This window comes from Podarcis pityusensis, assembly GCF_964106645.2.
Source record: "Podarcis pityusensis genome assembly, chromosome: 8".
NCBI classification, from domain to species: Eukaryota; Metazoa; Chordata; class Lepidosauria; order Squamata; family Lacertidae; genus Podarcis; species Podarcis pityusensis.
In genome coordinates, this window is record NC_138033.1 from 13,295,032 (window position 1) to 13,308,159 (window position 13,128).

The following is a 13,128-nucleotide window of genomic DNA, read 5'->3' on the forward strand; positions in this document are numbered from 1 at the left end:
GCTTTATATCAGGAAATACCATACTTCCCCATTCCAAACTATTGATTTGAAAGATACACATTTCAGAACCAACTTTTTATTTCACACAATCCTTTATATTTATCATAATAAGCATAATGACACACTATAATACAGCCCTATAATACACTATAATATACAGCACTATATAAAGCTATGGTTTTCCTCGTAGTGATGTATGGAAGTGAGAACTGGACCATAAAGAAGGCCGATCACCAAATAATTGATGCTTTTGAATTATGGTGCTGGAGTAGACTCTTGAGAGTCCCATGGACTGCAAGAAGATCACATCTATCCATTCTGAGGGAAATCAGCCCTGAAGCTGAGGCTCCAATACTTTGGCCAACTCATGAGAAGAGAAGTCTCCCTGGAAAAGACCCTGATGTTGGAAAAGATGGAGGACACAAGGAGAAGGGGACGACAGAGGACGAGATGGTTGGACAGTGTTCTCGAAGCTACCAGCATGAGTTTGACCAAACTGCGGGAGGCAGTGGAAGACAGGAGTGCCTGGCGTGCTCTGGTCCATAGGGTCGCGAAGAGTCGGACACAACTAAGCAACTAAACAACAACAACAACACAGCCCTTTTTCTCTGTGTCCTACATCCCATTTACCTCCATCAACAGCAAAAAAGGAAGAGACGTGTATCCTGAGGCCTGACTCCCACCATTAGACTTCCAACTCCCCAACCGCCCCATTGCTGTGAATTCTTGAATTCACAAGAAGGAGATTTATGCTGAACCATAATTACCCATCAATGTGAGGTTGGTGTGAGATATGTGAAGCATTATAAAAGTTATTTCAATTGGAAAAGAGTTTGAGGCAGGGGAGATAAAGGGAAGTGCCAGACAAACCAAAACTCCAAAATATACTTGAAGAAGTTGCAATACAAAACTATACAGACTTATCTGGGAGTAAGACCCATTGAAATCAGTGACACTTACATCAAGGAAGACAGATATAGAATTGCATTATAATCCCTTTGAAATAAATGCTTACAACTTCCACCAACAGTGCATAGGAGTGTGCTTAAATCCCTATGCCGCCTCCAATCCTTCCAGCCAAATATATTTATCGGTGAGGGATGGGGTGGAAACTTGAGAAGCACCTTTGGCTATCAAGGAAGGAGTTGCATTGCTCAGTAGGCCTAATATAAATAATGAAGCAAAGAGAAGGACACCCCAAGATAGACAGCTTAGTGATGAATGTCCTCTGTGCCTTCTGTGCTGTGTATAGTTAAAAATACCTTGGTTGGTGTTATAGCGGAAAATGAGGATATTGCTCTGTGTCTAAGAGCAGTGGAAATAGAAGAAGAAAATAGGCAAAAAGCTGTCCCTCACCCGTTTAAACACAAGGTGAACATGCTGGATCAGGACAATCACCCATCTAGTCCAGCATCCCAACCAATCCCTGTGGAAAGCCTGCAAGCTAGACAAGACTGCAACAATATTCTGTCCATCAAAAATCCCCAGCACCAATTATTCAAAGGCAAAAGTTCTTTTGACAGTGGAAGTAAAACATAGGCATTGTGGGAAAACATGCCCTCTCTGAATTTATCTAATCCTCTTTTTAAGTCATCTGAGTTGGTGGCCATCACTGCAGCCTATTAGAGTTGCCATATCTTGAAGAGCAAAACGAGCACAGCCAGAGCTGCTGTTAGCCTGCCAAAGAGGCATAAGGGCCCAGTGGGAGTGGCCTACCGCCTTCCTGTCATGATAGTCCTGTACCCATGGACATCTGAACAGCCACTCCAAGAAGGATGCTGCCGTACTTCAGGGCTCTTCTTATCTTTTGGAAATGAAGAATGGGATTTGAAGCAGGTATAAGCAACTAGCTGGGTTCTATTCAAGACAATGTGGCTAAGGACAGTCATCAGCAAACAGATCAGCTGAGTCAAAGTATCTCCCCCCCCCCCCAACAATCTGACACAATTAGAACAAGGAGGGGCAAAGTTTCATAATATGATTTAATTAGTTCTCAGTAATTATCTTGGAGTCATTGTATTCCATTCAGTGCATACCAGTGTGTCCCTGGCACCTTTCAACAGTCCAGAGCTATGCCTAGCTTTGCCACCTGAGCAGTCACCTGAGCTGTACCTTGAGGCTTTCTTTGCAATTTGATTAGTATATTGCTTCCTCCAACTCAGTAAGGCTCCACTTCAAGTAAGAGCAAAGAGAGAGGCACAGGCTCAGAATATACTTTTATTCATCAAATACCAAGCAACTCTCCGTACACCTTGGATGTGATAGTAGTAGCAGTTTGTGCACATGGCTGTAGCGAATGAGGGCTACAATCAGGCACTGAAGAATATGGTTGGTGGTCTCAGCCATTGTGGGAAGATATTTTAAAATATTATCACAAGCCATTCAAGCACTTAGTGTTTGCAGCAGAACAACCAAAGAAACAAATTACAGTATTCGTTCTGCTTTAATGATGGACATAGTCATATGGCCACAATGGACTTTTCAGCCTCCTTAGAACAAGTTGCTCCCTTTGAACTGTCCATTGTCCTGCAGTATCCCTACCAGGGGGAATCGACACCTTCCCTGCTGCCCTGCACCAATACATATGGCAGCTGCCTCTTTTGTTAAGAGACAATTGCCTGTATTCTCACTATCCAAAAGCTTTTAGTATTCTTTAAGGAGTTTCTGCTTTAAATTTGCTATATAGATACAGCTTTATAAAACTGAGTGGCATGTTTTTAAAATAATAATAATTTTAAAATCCAGATTACTAAAAATAAAAAATAAAAATGAAGCGCTGTAGTTGCCTGACTGCATAAAACAACAATGTCTCAGAGGAACAGATTTTAAGACAGAGAAATAATTGCATAAGGTACAAGTGGATTTTATAGAGTCCAGAGGTGGATGTACTTCTACACCCATTGCGTCAGGAGACTGGGCATCAAGAGAGGAGACAAAAACATACTGTATCAGATTCAACTGGAGCCACTTTATTAATTATTACTGAAAAACTCTGAACCACATAGGTGGGAAAGACCACATGTGCACAGTATGCAAATCATCTGTTAGGCTCCAATGCTTTTTGGGAAGCCTGCCGTGCAGGGAGGACAGGTAAGTTAATCTTCTGGAGGAACTGCAAACCAAATTTGGACAAATTCAGAAAATGTGGACAGGTGAGGATTTTGTCTAACTCTTGTATGGAAGCAGCCCCCCCCCCCCCGACTGCCAGCCATTAAATGTGGCTTCCTGAGAAAGGATGGGGAGAAAAGGACTAGATGGACCCCCAGATGGTTAAGTCCAGTTTAATTTCCTTTGGGGTGTGGCACTCATCTATCTGGGTCACCCCAGTCACTCTTTGCCTATTTGGCTCTCAAATGCTTTCTTGAGTGCCTTCACCATTTAAATTGTAAATTATCTATATCAAAAAAGTAATCAGAAGCATCTATCAGCAACTAATGAGATCATAACTAATGAGCTTTGCATTTCAGTATCTCCCTCTTTATCTTTGTAGTGGGGAAAAAACAACTCCCATTCCCAGACATCACTTTTGTTCCCAAGAGTTCCCTGTGACATGAGACCATGGCCTATAAATGCCTCCAGGTAAGCCTCTACCTGCATCAGTTCCCTTGTTGATCCATCTCTGCTCTGAGTCTCCTAATCTTTCTAGAATGCTGAAAGCACTCCTAAGCGCATGCCTCCTCTTGGCCCCACTTTCTGCAGGTAAAATGGGAAACAATTGATGATCTTTAGAGGACACTGAAGAGAACTTGCTTCTTGGGAAGGAAGGGGAGTTAGGAGTGTAGACAACACCATAGAGAGCAAGGACTGCAGGGTTACAAAGAGAAAGTAGGGGAGAGTCAAGTCAAGAGATTATTTCTTGTGATGGCATACAGATAAACTATGTCATGTAGAAAAATAATGAAATATCCCATTCTAACATGGAAGCTGCATTTCAGCAATACACACAAAATGTGGAGATCTCTCTCTCTCTCTCTCCCTCCTTCCCTCCCTCTATGTGTGTGTGGGTGTGTGGGTGAGGGTAGGGAAACAGAGGGGGGATTTGCAAAGGCAAGAGATTGCCAGATGAAAATGTTGGACATGATTTCAAAGTGCAGGGAAAGTGCTAAGAAGGTGAATAAGCTTTTCTTTAGTGGGAGAGATGGAGAAAATATGCCTTAAAAATAGGACAGAATAATAATTCCATTGGAATGGAGTGTAAAAGTTGCTTGGGAAAGGAAAGGGAAGAAGAGAAAGTATGGTCATAGCAGAAAGAAATTAAATACATTTTACAAAGAAAGACACCTTCAAGTCTACTCCTTGGAACAGAGCACATCAACCCACTGGTGAGGTTCCAGATTCACTACTACTACTTGTTGATTGTGGAAATTTGGGGAGTTGAATGTGATTTGAGTGTCAGACAAGGATCCAGGAGGCTAGGGTTTGAATCTTCACTCAGCCATGAAGCTCACTGGGGGATCCTAGACCAGGCACTTTCCCTCAGCTTAACCTACCTCACAGGAATCTTCTGTGGATAAAATGGGGAGGGGAAAACCATGTACCTTGAGCTTCTTAGAGGAAGTGGCTTCAGATAAATAAATGAATTAGAAAAATAAGAAATTGACAGCAAGTGAAATTGATAGATTGGTTCATCCCTAGTCCAGGATCCTGTCCCAACACTGGCCAGGCCAATGACTATGGGAAGCACACAACCAGGACCACACCACAGCAACACTCTGGCTTACTGTGGGTTCCAGCAACTGTTATTTGAAATATGCTACTTTTGATATTGGAGGTAGTACCATTGTGCTCAGATCCAAGCTTGTGACCAAACAGTGGGAATAAAATGTCTTTAATGGATGGGAGGGAAAGTTGGCTGTGGGAAAGGGAGGGTACACCCCCCACTTCTTGAAAATAATTAAACCAGTGTTCTGAACAATGACTACAAAAGTTTTAATTAATGAGTGTTTTACTCATTTCATTTCATTCTCTTCTATTAAAATGCTTATTAAATTGAACACTTTTTAATTTAAAAGTTTAATTCACGATCACCTCCTCCTCTGTGCCTCATTAAGCAAACAGCAAAACAAAACAATGATGATGTTGATGATGATGATAATTCACGAATCTTTTCCTCCTGTCCTCAGCGGTATTTCTGGTGTGCAAACATAAGTTTAACGGGACTGGAATAACATCTAAAGGCAAAGAAAATAGAACTTGTAATAATAATGTTATATATACCTGTTCTGCCAGTGTTCTGCGTACAAATATAGGTAAGATTTGCCTGTCTTTTTGTCTTTTGCTGTTGGATTTGACCCAGGTTAAGATAAGTGAACTGTAAGGGTTCTACTAGCATATAGAAGTCTATGCTGGAGCAACTCACCAATGAAAAAAGTGAGGTGAGGAAGCGGTGGCACTTCAGCTGTAGATGAATTAGAACTCCCATCAGCTTCAGCTAGCCTGGCCACCAGTCAGGGATGATGGGAGATGAAATCCAACATCTGAAGTAAAGAATGAATGGCTTGCATATGAAAATGAGGAATCTAACATCACCTGATCACAAGCAGTGGCTGAATTTGGGTGCTGATCGTCAAGCTTGGAGAACTTGATTTGCATCAACCAGAAATCCCTATTGAGCCAAACCAATGAACTCCAGTTTAGTTTTGCTTATCAAACTAGGACAAGAAGCCTGGAATATAAGCTGAATATCCCCTTTGCCGCAAATGACATTAAAATTGAGAATCCTTTCCCAGATGTATAAAAGCTATTTAAAAACTGAGCAATCAGGATGGGAGATGAAGGTGCTTCACACTTTCATGGCTCCTTATCCCCCCTCAAGTAATTTTGAAAGAATTCTCAGTGATGAAATGATGAGGTAGGAACCAACATGAAGGAAGTATTCCTGTAATTCACCTCTTAAAAAGGGTTTCAGTTACACAGCTTGATTCAGAGTGGATCCCTCCACCGAGATGATATTTGGTTCCTACTTCAACCATTGGTTAAGGTTGATTTGATCCCTTTGCTTGGTGTTTACTTGACCATCCGTTCCAACATCACTGCTACATACTTGGAAGGAGAGTGGCAAGGGGCTAGTAAGGTTGGTACAATGCAAGTGCCTTGCAAAGTGTCTTGTGTTAAACAACAGGAGTTCAGGGAAGCATGCCCCAAACCTGCAAACTGTTAGGATCGACTAGAAGAGAGAGTGCAGTGTATTGCAGATGTATTGTCAGATGTATAGAAAAAGGCATGATTCTTCATGCAACAAATTTGACCTAAAATGAAGTTCTGCATAAATCCCTAATTTAATGCATTTTGCAAATTAATTGTGAACATAAAAAAGAGGCTGGTCCTATGGATTAAGGAGGCAAAAGACTACTGCTTGTGGTTGAGAGCTGAACTCTTAAATGCCTGCAGAAAACCTTTCTTTTCCACCAGGCCTGTGTAGACAATTAAGAATACACTGGTTTATTGAAATATATCTATTTAGTTTTAATATGGTTCTTATATATCTTTTATGTAATATAACTGAAAAACATTTTCATATCTCTTTCTTTCATGGTATAGACACATGCACACATTTAAATAAATAAAGAGCACCTTACTTTAGATTGACAAACTGAGTAATACATTCCATATTATTACTTTGAAAAGGTCCTGATTCAGGCAACACAGAAAATTGGAAGCATTATAATGAATGTGCTTTAGCAGCAATAGACCACATTTCCCCCCAGATCCTGATAGTTCTTTCAAATTCTTTTTCATAGATAAACCTGAAGCGCAAATTCAGAATACATGTTTGTCATCCAGATATTGTTTCTCAGGCGATTACAGCTTCACTGCAACGGATGGTAAATTCTTTGAGATGAAGATGCAATGCTGCAACACTGACCTGTGTAACAATGCAACTCTCAGCCGTAAGTTTCTGGATCATTGTAGAATCATTAACATGTTAGGGCTTGGATCCTTAGTCAATCAACAGTACTCAGAGGGACCTTCTAGGCATCTTTGTCTCTGCCTGAGAAGGGATGGGTTGCCTTTCCAGCCAGGCCTCTCCTTCTTCCTGTCCCTGGAAGCAGCACCATGAAGGATCAGATATATAATTGGATACCTGAGCTCCTGAACAGCTCATAAATAGCTTATGGTCCCTTCAAGTTCACTTTCAATTGGATGTTTCAAACATGGACCTTACAACCCACCTATCTTATGCAAGTGTCCTCCTGAATCACCCTTGAGCTACCGTATTTTTCGCTCTATAAGACGCACCAGACCATAAGACGCACCTAGTTTTTGGAGGAGGAAAACAAGAAAAAAAATATTCTGAATCTCAGAAGCCAGAACAGCAAGAGGGATCGCTGCGCAGTGAAAGCAGCAATTCCTTTTGCTGTTCTGGCTTCTGGAATAGCTGTGCAGCCTGCATTCGCTCCATAAGACGCACACACTTCTCCCCTTACTTTTTAGGAGGGAAAAAGTGAGTCTTATAGAGCAAAAAATACGGTAGTTCTTCTCTGTCTTTTAATTGGCAAGCACTACCTAAGCCAACAGTTATAATGGTGCTAAGATAAGACCTTACCTTGCAGCATTCTCTGAAATTTATTAATTGAATTTATTGAATTTATGTACCACCCTGTACCTGGCTGTCTCAGGGTGGTTCACAAAAACTCTCGGATAGCTCATTGCTGAAGAGCAGAAGAGAGACAGAATCTCTGTACAAAAATGGAGGACTAAGAGCCTATATTTTCAGAGAGGCTGCACCATAATCAATGGCATGAATACATTCAGAGAGATTAAAAGGAAAATAAAGTTCACACTCTCCCACCCCACTTTGGGTAAAGGTCATTCATTTCAGAGACCAATGGTGACTTTGTCCCATGCTCAGCCCTGAATCCAGATTGTTTCTAGAGCATGTTTTCATCCAAGAACACTTGCAGCTGTCCCAGGAAAATTGTAAGTTCCTAGGGTGGATTCCATTTATATAACACAGAGATACAAAAACAGGCAAAGACATTAACATGCTCACTGTACATTTGATCTTGGAAGTTCCTGATCGCAACATGCTGGCTGAAAATGGTCTGCAGTGCCCATCCTGCTTCTCCAAAGGAGAGGAAAAATGTGAAAGTGAGAAGACCATCAACTGCCTTGAGAATGAGACCCAATGTATTGATTTTAGAGGAGCTCTTAATAAAGGTAACATTGCTATTCAGTCAGGGGGAAAGGCCGAGTCATTGGCTGGGACTCTGTCCTGATCTCCTTCTCTCCCTTCCTTCCTCTCTTTTTCCATTGCATGTTGCTGGAAAAGTCAGAGGGATCATATCTCTTACTGGCTCCACTCTGCACTCTTCCTTAGTGTTTTGCCTGCCTGGACTTTGCCCTTCAACTTTCATAATGCCACTTGCTTGTCTAGAAGCAGGATTCAGATTGAGATGTTTATATTAAATACTCTTCTGAACCAAAGAGGAAAGTGCATTCATTGCTCCACCCCAGTTGCATCTTGGTCTTTCCACCACTGGGATGCAGTGCAGGACAAAATGTGTGCCTCTTTCTCAAAAAGCATATTTATTATGTAAAAGAAATGTAATTAAATTTCCTTAAATTCTGTGACCGTGAGCAGTATCTGGCTAACTCAGACCATTAGTGCAAGGATTTATAGTTGTGCAACAGAATTTCCACTCTCTTCTGCCTGTAGGTGCTCTGTATCTTCCTAAAAGCTGCTCCAAAGATTTAGCTGTCATAATCTAACTGAATTCGTAAAAAGATAAATTGCTTTATATGCATTATAACACTGTGATGCAGGTGGCGCTGTGGGTTAAACCACAGAGCCTAGGACTTGCCAATCAGAAGGTCTGGCGGTTCGAATCTCTGCGACAGAGTGAGCTTCCGTTGCTCGGTCCCTGCTCCTGCCAACCTTGCAGTTCAAAAGCACGTCAAAGTGCAAGTAGATAAATAGGTACCGCTCTGGCAGGAAGGTAAATGGCGTTTCCGTACGCTGCTCTGGTTCACTAGAAGTGGCTTAGTCATGCTGGCCACATGATCCGGAAGCTGTACTCCAGCTCCCTTGGCCAATAAAGAGAGATGAGCGCCGCAACCCCAGAGTCAGTCACAACTGGACCTAATGGTCAGGGGTTCCTTTACCTTTACCTAACACTGTGACACCAGATGGCAATGTGGAGTCCTATCTTTCTGCATTGGGATTTCCCAACACATTGAACTGAATCGCTTTTTTCATGTGCCTGGATCCAGCCTTAAATGCACACCTCCCTATCAGCGTTTCTGAGGAATAATGCTCTTTGGAGAGGGACCAATTTTACCACACCTTTTCTTCCTGAAAAGAAGAGGGGAGTGGGAATGAACCGGGGAGGGGTATATGGAGGGAAGAGGCAGAGTCCAGACCATTTGAGCTGCCTCTGCCCTACACCCCACCCCCATCTTTCTCCTGCCCTTTGCAGCCTGGGCTTTGCTAGTTTCACTTTTGAAGGCAGAGTAAGAATTCTGATAGGAGTTCCTGATCGGCCTTGGGACACACCCCCTTCTCCTACTTCATGTTATATGTTTTTTAACATGAAAATAGATATGGTAAAATAAAAGGAGGATTCTCTGGGTGCTTAGGTCACAGTTTGGGACACTGGGGGAGCCTCAGTTGGCATCCAACCTACCTGAGAGACAATGGAGTCCAATTCCAGCTTTTTATGCGTCTGCATCACACTGTTGACTCATGGCAGGATCACACACTCAAGGCTCACAAACAAGGGAGGGAGTGTTGTTTTCAAATATCTTTGTGTGGCCGCAGCATGTGCCTTTTAACAGGGCCAAGAGATGGCAGGGATAGAATTCCTTGCATTTTAATGCAAATCACCTGACCACAAGAATTTGATTTTGTTAACATAGTTAATCAGGGCAGTTTTCAGAACCTCTAATTTCATTATATTTTATAAATATAACGTGTTTATTAATAAACCTTAATATCTTGAGACTCCTTTGGGTATGATGCCAATTTTGATTTACATCTGAGTAATTTTTTTACCTGAAATCCTAATGTTGAAAATTTTGTATATTCATGTTCTGATGAAATTATAGTTTTCAGATTTCTTAAATATACACTTTTTAAAACTAATGTGTTAAAATTCTCATTCACCATCACAGGCATCATCCCCTATTCCCTGGGTAAAGGACTAAAGTCAATTTTTTCTCTCCTTTTTTCCCTAGGTTATTCTCTGCACCACAGATTCACTTTCCAAGGTTGTGCAACAACAGATTTTTGTGCCATCCGGAAAAATGGAAGACATTCTATTGGAACTGGGAAATTTGTTCTTACAGTTACCAAAGAAAGCTGTTACAGTGCTTCACAAATCTCACACCAGCCTGAACAGGAAGGGTAAATGGGACAGTGTAGACCTCCTCCTTGTGTATTCCAAAATCCATGGCAATGAGGGGGAATTGGAGGCCTAGTGGTGAAATCCAGGACTCGGGATCTCTGTTTCTTTCTTGCTTGCTTTTGGTGGAGGTAAAGGGAAACAAGTGTAGCACCCTGCTTGTGGTTAACGCTTAGCTGGAATGAAATATTCAACGCAGCAATAGAGAAATTAAAATAATAATTTATTTGTCAGACAAATAAATGAGCGACACAGTGGTATATGGATACCAAAGCTCTGCCCACTCCAGCCCTGATGGCCAGCACTTATATTCCCTCAGCCCAGCCCCCTTGCTCCTCCTTTGGCTGCCTCTGTCCAATCAGCCTGCTTGAAATTCCTATTGGCTGTTTGCTAGAACCAATCATAAAAGATACACCCATTTCCTATTACCTTTTATGGGAGACAAAGAGCTATATTTCCTTCTATCCATAAATGGCAGACAAGTAGCCATATATCTTACATTTGCCTCGACCAGGCACCTTAATTATCAGATCATCTTTGCCCTATTGCCCTATTACCCTATTCACTCCAAAACAGATGGCTAAAACAGATGGCTCATTAAATTTTATCTTAAACAGAGATCTTGGGTTCACCTTCTCACACACCATCAATGAAATAAGAATCTAACATAAGAATCTAACATTTCTTACTTTCTAAATCCTTTGCATAATTACATTTAAGCCAATATATTTCATACATAACATAGATAGATTTTTAGAAGGAAAGGTCTTTTCAAAGTAAAGAAGAATTTAATAAAAACAGTGCCCAGAAGCAACCCCTTAGATCTACACCCCCCCTTCAAGCCATCTGCTGTTTCTATTTAGCTTTTGCCCTTTAACCTTAGGAAGATGTGGCTCAAGTCTTCTGTTAAACAATAAATTTCACTATTTACCAACTCTTAATTGTGTCTTTGCAGCTTGATTGTATTCTGTAATTTGTATGGTCAGTGTGACCTTTTGCTCCCAGCCTGTAATTTCCTTTTACAACCCTGAGGCACTCGCTTATAGATCAGAGGGGCCCTGTTTAGGAAGATAAACATCTGCCAAAGCACCCAGGCAGCTGCTTTATGCCTGGCATGAGAGATACAAACATTTACAAATATATTTTTAAAGCTCATTTTAAAATGCAGATCTTCATCAGATGCCTCACAAGAGCAGATAAAAGGGTGTCAGAATGTGGGGGTTGTGGATTCTAAATACAAAGAACTCTGTAGTTATCATTTAAAAATTGTTAAGTTGTATTATGAGCATTATAATGCAAAATAAACGCCCTCCCATCAGATGTCAAAGCGATAAACAACTACCTGACATTCAGAAGACATCTGAAGGCAGCCCTGTTCAGGGAAGTTTTTAATATTTGACATTTTAGTGTATTTTTCATCTTTGTTGGAAGCCGCCCAGAGTGGCTGGGGAAACCCAGCCAGATGGGCGGGGTACAAATAATAAATTATTATTATTATTATTATTATTATTATTATTAATGGTTATGGAAAATAAAATGCTGGTTCTCAGATTTGTTTCTTTCAGATACAAATGCAATTATTATTTATTGCTTTAGCTGAAGAGATTACAAAAATAAAATACATAAAATTGGATAAAAACAAAATAATATACATTGCACAGCTAAAATTGTTATTGTAATCAGACAATTTGTTAGATAAGAGGTTTCTCCTCTGAAGAATTTAGCTTAGGGCATTTTTTCATCCAGAGTCCACTGGAGCTCAGCTCTGGCCCCTTTCATGTGGGTGCCATTGCAATTCTAAGAGAACAAGTGTATATATATATAGTGTATCATTAAAAAATAGTTAAGTTTTCATTATGATCATTATAATGCAAAATAAATGGTTATGGAAATTAAAATGCTGGTTCTCAGATCTGTTTCTTTCGGATACAAATGCAATTATTATTGATTGCATTAGCTGAAGAGATTTCAAAAATAAAATACATAAAATTGGATAAAAACAAAATAATATACATTGCACAGCTAAAATCATTATTGTAATGAGAAAATGTGTTAGATAAGAGGTTTCTCCTCTGGAGAATTTAACTTTCTTTCAGCCAGAGTTCACTGGAGCTCAGCTCTGGCCCCTCTCATGTGGGTGCCATTGCCATTCTAAGAGAACAAGAAAGAAGTTCATGGTGAGCTCTATCAGCTCTTTTTCTAGAAAAAAAACTGATGGGCAAAAGATGTGGGACATAATATACAGATGACAGATTGGGAAAGATTATGGAAAAATGATATAAAATTTACGGCATGTATGGTACTTAAGGAGAATTATATGAAAATGTTGTACAGATGGTAATTAATTCCGGTTAAACTATCAAAGATGTACAAAAGAAAAGAAAGTAAGTGTTGGAAGTGTAAAAAAGCAGGGGGTACGTTTTACCATATGTGGTGGCAATGTAAGGTTATAAAAAGGTTTTGGGAAATGATCTCTAATGAGTTTTAAAAAGTTTAAAATAACATTTGTTTAAAAACCGGAAGCTTTCTTAATAGGTATAAATGAAATGGAAATACCGAAAGAATACAAAAATCTGTTTATATACACAACAACAGCCACACAGACATTGATAGCCCAACAATGGAAAGAAGAAGAAGTCACAACCAATAAAGATTGGCAACTTAAATTAATGGAATATGCTGAAATTGCTAAATTAACCGTAAAACTAAAAAAATCAAGAAGACAACAAATATTTTTAAAAGAATGAAAAATGTTTATTGCATATTTACAAAAGCATTGTAAGGA

The 13,128-nt window shown here is 40.2% G+C and overlaps 1 long non-coding RNA gene across 1 annotated transcript in view; it reads left to right on the top strand.

Moving 5' to 3' along the window:
• Window positions 1–3,598: 3,598 nt before the first annotated feature.
• Window positions 3,599–13,128, top strand: part of LOC308484548 — a 410,132-nt gene continuing 400,602 nt past the window's right edge. The window contains exon 1 of the long non-coding RNA XR_013989964.1: window positions 3,599–3,699. This is a non-coding gene — a long non-coding RNA (uncharacterized lncRNA). The remainder of the gene's footprint in view (window positions 3,700–13,128) is intronic.